Below are 6,000 nucleotides of genomic sequence, written 5' to 3'. Positions count from 1 at the left end.
AATGTATCCCAGTTCCCAATAAAGGCAGCAATGTATTCAGACTGAGAACTATAGCAATATGAAATAGCTCCATGGCCTAGGCTGCACTAGGTAATGTGAATGCCAACTGCTACTGTAAACAATGTGCATGGCAATGCTATTGTGCTATCGCATAGTGAAATCAAGCCCAGACACTCGCTCCCACACTCTCACTCCGCCCTGCTACGTGGTCACACTGGCATACCCACATTCACACACACTCACTTCTAGCACCCTAATGCAGTGCTCTGAAAGTGAGGTGTAAATGAGTTCACAGACCACTCTTGGACTCTAATCACCCTCCACCCTCCAACCAATTCCTGGCCTCTTAGAGTTAGAGATGAAGCAACCTTTCCCTGCATACTAAGACTCTTGCAGCCAGGGGTTGCATTTAGGATCCCCGGGCAAAGGCACAGGGGAAGACAGAGAGAATGCTGATCAGGCAACTATTTGCAAATGGAGGTTTGGTTCCCACTTGGGGGTCTCCACACCAGTCTTCCAGTGCAGGCCCTGGCTTGCAAAGCACAGGGGGAGGGTTGCTTTAGGACATGCTGTTCACAGTGGTGCCCAGCCAAGCCTGACACTCCACTTCACAGACGATTACCAATCAAGCACCCCCCAGAACAAAGGAGGCACCACGTTTGAGGCAATGGGACTTGGACCACCGCAGGCGTCCGCGCTGCAAACAAAGAGTTTACCAAATTCCATGCCCTGCTGGTATGGGCATGTGGTCTGATGCGTGATGACCTAATTTGCACCAAACACTTCTGAATGTACACACAAAGTGGTCAATGCAGGGTCTCCCTGGAAGGAGGCACAACGTCTGGTGCACAATGACTTGAGTTGCATCAGGCAATCCTGCTTGTACCCAAAAGGATACCACTGCAGGGTCTCCCAGGAATAATACGCCATGCCTAGTGCGCAATGACTTGTGTCGCACCAGGTGTTTCTGAATACAAAATCAGTTCAGTTTCTTACCTCCTGGCAATGCAAAATGTCTTGTGCACGATGACTTGATATGCACCTGACCAATCCAGTCTCACACACAGATGCCAGTTCAGCGGTACTACACAAGGTAGAATGCAGCACTGCTCTGGGAAGGTTGCCACCTCCAATGGTCGCAACCAGTGACATGGACACTGCACGCAATGAGTATTCAGTCAGATGCTGCATGAGAGAAATGCAGAACAATCAACAAAAGTGAGCCAACCAAGTGCCTATGCATGATATAACGCCACGATGAAGGGCCACACTCCCTGAATGAGGGCAGTACTTTACAGGCTCTCCACTAGGCAAATCCAATCTCCAGGCACAATTCTTAGTTCAATGCTCACACCACTGCTACACGGTGGACTCCAGCAGATGATGCAGATGCATAGGAGGGCACCGCTCTACAGATGACATGGTAGAAGGTGTAGGTCCTTCGCAATAGGCCTTTGACATCCCTCAGAAATCCACACAGAACAGGGTGCAAGACAACAACCCTTGGAGAGCACACATCAGAGTGCCACACTGCAGCAAGCAGTGTGCCCAGGCCAGCCACAGTGCAAGAATGCTTTGCGATCCATTCCCAGGACAGTAAGTCCTGTGTGCATAGATTAATCTGGCAGTGTATACCGCACAGTTTGGGGACTCCATCCTACATTCCTGAAGTGTAGGTCTAAAGTTCTGAAGTGTAGTATTCCTAGTTATACTCAAGTTTGCTTTTGAAGTTAATCGTGGTTCACTGGGTTCCCCTTTGCACCACAGATGACTCCCCTAAATTTCAGTCCTGTTTACCATGGGGCCATGAAATGTATATTTTATCATTAGTGGTGCCATGATCTGTCTCGGAGAGTCCATGTTTTGAAACCTGTCCATCCAATTTATCGAGCCAGGCCCTCAACTGACAGAAGTCTGTTGTTCCAGTTGCCCAAGCTTTATAGCTGTCACTCCGGAATGCGCAGATGTGGTTTCCCGCAGTCCCCAGTAGAATGAAGGCATACAAAAGATATTTTAGAACAAGGAAATGCCCACTTTCTAGAAGTGTCATTTCCAAGATATAACTTGCAAAAGTACATTTACCATTGGAAAGGTTTGTCTTAGGAATCTAATGATAGTAAACATTATGAGGCTGCTCCAATGCAAACCAGTAGTGCAGCTAGGGTTAATTATAAACTTTTCCCTATATTAACCGACTGGCAGAGCAGCTCTCAGTGGTAGCAAAAACACACATGGGCATTTTTCACTCCGTGGGCACTTGTGCACTGGCACAAGCACAAGCCTGCAGTGGCAGGCTGGACAGAAGCTTCAAGAGCACCACAATGGCCCCATACGGGCCTGCTGTGCCAGGCTCAGTACATATATAAAAACACTAATGTGACAAAGTGCACATACTGGCAAGTTGTGTCAGGCTCAGTATAGCTATGAAAACACCCATGTGCAAATGTGCACATAATGGCAGCCACGCTAGGTCCAGTAAATACCTGCAAACACCAATGTGCAAGTGTTCACCTTTGGGCAAGTCATGCCAGGCTCAGTATATACATAAAAACACTGTTAGAAATGGGGTCTTTGGTTGACAGTCAGGTTACCCCCTGTTCAAGCAAGTACCCTCACTCTAGTCAGGGTAAAAGAGAATCACCCTCAGCTAACCCCTGCTTACCCCCTTGGTAGCTTGGCAGAGCAGTAGGCTTAACTTCAGAGTGCTAGGTGTAAAGTATTTGTACCAACACACACAGTAACTTCATGAAAACACTACAAAATGACACAACACCAGTTTAGAAAAATAGGAAATATTTATCTAAACAAAACAAGTCAAGTTATGAATTTTTAAAGATTAAACTCAAAAATAGCGCTTAGAAACAAAAAAATGCTTCGATGAGGTGTTAACACAGCGTCATGACGGAGTCGTTCCCTACAAGCTGACACCAGCGGCGCCGGACACGGAGTCATGTAGACCCCCAAGTACAGTACCTTTGGTGAAGAGTGAAAACAAGTCGATGTGCGAAGTCGGGGATCGCGGCGTCTGTGCGAAGCGTTGAATCTGCACACTTCGAGCGGCATCGGTCACGACGTGGTGCGGCGACTTCCACGGAGTCGCGGACTTCAGCGAGGCTGCAGCGGCATCGGGCCTGCGTAGAGCGTCGCGTTCCAGCAAAGGTCATGGCGTCGGGTGCAGGCGGTGTCACCGGATTCAGCAGTGGCGGCGTTCCGAAGTCGCCCGAAGTCGTTTTCCTTTGATTTCCACCAGCTTTCCTTTCAAGGGCCCAGGGACTGGATAGGGCACCACTTGTCAGAGCAGGAGTCTCTCCAGAGACTCCAGGTGCCGGCAGAGAGAAGTCTTTGCTGTCCCTGAGACTTCAAACAACAGGAGGCAAGCTCTAAATCAAGCCATTGGAGATTTCTTCACAAGATGGAAGGCACACAAAGTCCAGTCTTTGCCCTCTTACTCTGGCAGAAGCAGCACTGCAGGAAAGCTCCACAAAGCACAGTCACAGGCAGGGCAGCACTTCTTCCTCAGCTATCCAGCTCTTCTCCAGGCAGAGGTTCCTCTTGGTTCCGGAAGTGTTTCTAAAGTCTGTAGATCTGGGTGCCCTTCTCATACCCATTTTAGTCTTTGAAGTCACCTTTCTTCAAAGGGGACTCACACCTACTTGTGAAATCCTGCCTTGCCCAGGCAAGGCCTCAGACACACACCAGGGGTTTGGAGTCTGCATTGTCAGAGGCAGGCACAGTCCTTTTAGATGAGAGTGACCACTCCACCCCTCCCTCCTAGCAGAGATGGCTAATTAGGAAATGCAGGTTACACCCCAGCTCCCTTTGTGTCACTGTCTAGTGTGAGGTGAAAAACAACCCAACTGTCAAATTGACCCAGACAGGGAATCCACAACCAAGGCAGAGTCACAGAATGGTTTAAGCAAGAAAATGCTCAATTTCTAAAAGTGTCATGTTCACACACACTATCTCAAAACCAACTTTACTAAAAGATGTATTTTTAAATTGTGAGTTCAGGGACCCCAAACTCCACATGTCCATCTACTCTCTAGGGGAATCTACACTTTAATCATATTTAAAGGTAGCCCCCATATCATCCTATGAGAGAGACAGGCCTTGCAACAGTGAAAAACGAAGTTGGCAGTATTTCACTGTCAGGACATATAAACCACATTACTATATGTCCTACCTTATCCATACACTGCACCCTGCCCTTGGGGCTACCTACGGGCCTACCTTAGGGGTGCCTTGCATGTAAGAAAAGGGTAGGTTTAGGCCTGGCAAGTGGGTTCACTTGTCAAGTCGATTTTACAGTGTAAAAATATAGACACTGCAGTGGCAGGTCTGAGACATGCTTACAGGGTTACTTGTGTGGGTGGCACAACCAGTGCTGCAGGCCCACTAGTAACATTTGACTTACAGGCCCTGGGCACGTCTAGTGCACTTTACTAGGGACTTAACAGTAAAACAAATATGTCAATCAAGGAGAACCAATTACATACACATTTTAGACAGGAGTACTTGCACTTTAGCACTGGTTAGCAGTGGTAAAGTGCCCAGAATAATAAAAAACAGCAAAATCAGAGTCCAGCACACATCAATAACCTGGGGAACAGAGGCAGTTAAGGGAGACCACGCCAAGGATGAAAAGTCTAACAAACACCAATGTGCAAGTGTGCACATATAGGCCAGCCAGGACAGGCTTTGTATATGCATGGAAAACACCAATGTGCAAGCATGCTTGTTAGAAATAGAGTCTCTGGTTGGCAGTCAGTTTGCACTCTTTACAAGCAGGGACCCTCACTATAACCAGGGCAAGGGAGACACTCACTTAAGATAACCCCTGTCCAAACCCTTGGGGGCACAAGCAGTCAAGGCTTATCTCAAATGACTGTGTAAAGCATTTGTACCAAAACACACAGTGATACAGTGAAAACACAACAAAAGGACTCAGCGCCAGGTTTAAATAATAGCCAGTATTTGTCTGAGTAAAACAAGACCAAAACGACAAAAATTCAACATACAGAAGCAAAGTTATGCATTTATAAAGATTAAACTTCAATGTAGCACTTAGAAACACAAGTGCTTTGATTTGGTGATATCACTGCATTGTGACAGTCATTCCCAACAATCCAGCATTAATGGCGCTGGTCACAGAGTCAAACGGACCCCCAGGTACAGTAACATGTGTAAATGAAGAAACAAGCCAGTGCACGGATTCAGAGATCGAGGAGTCACTGAATCCGGTGGGGCGTTGGTTCCTGTGCTGCAGAGCGAAAGAGCAGAGGTGTCAGAGCAAGGCATCGGGTCCTTCCTGCAGAGATGTGGAGGTGAGGCAGTGTAGGTGTGAAGCTTTGTATCTGTGCACTTCTGGCGGGGTCGATATCCGGCGTCCACGACGTGGTGCGGTGAAGTCGGGTGCTACGGATGTCGGTGACACAGCAATTCTGGACTCACAGAGTTGTGGACTTCAGTGAGGCTGTGGTAGCATCTGGCCTGTGGGGTCGTTGCACTCTGATGAGGACTACGGCTTCAGTTGTTGGTGGCATCACAGAATCCAGCAGCAGTGGCAATCTGGAGTCGTCTGAAGTCAGTGCACTTGGGGCTACATACATGTAGCATTTTGCACATTACAAACAGCGAATTGGCCGTTTGTGATGTGCAAAATGCACTTCAGTATGTTGGAACCCATTGTTGCGATTCGGTAAACTATTTACCGAATCGCAAAAAGGGATAACGAGTCGCAATTAGGAAGGGAATCCCCTTCCTAATTGCGAGTTGCAGTCCCATGTATGATTGTTTTGTTACTACGAATGCGGTTGCAAAACAATCACGGTTAGCACCAGTGTCACACTAGTGCTAACCCATTCGCAAACAGGAAGGGGTCCCCACAGGACCCCTTCCCCTTTGTGAATGGCAGTAAAAACATTTTTTTCACTGAAAAAATGCAACAAAATTTTTTCACTTTTTGTTTTTGAAATGCATCTTGTTTTCCTTTAAGGAAAA

The sequence above is a fragment of the Pleurodeles waltl genome, chromosome 5, assembly GCF_031143425.1.
Source record: "Pleurodeles waltl isolate 20211129_DDA chromosome 5, aPleWal1.hap1.20221129, whole genome shotgun sequence".
In the NCBI taxonomy this organism is placed as follows: Eukaryota; Metazoa; Chordata; class Amphibia; order Caudata; family Salamandridae; genus Pleurodeles; species Pleurodeles waltl.
The sequence above is the reverse complement of the archived record's forward strand: the minus strand, read 5'-3'. Positions refer to the sequence as shown.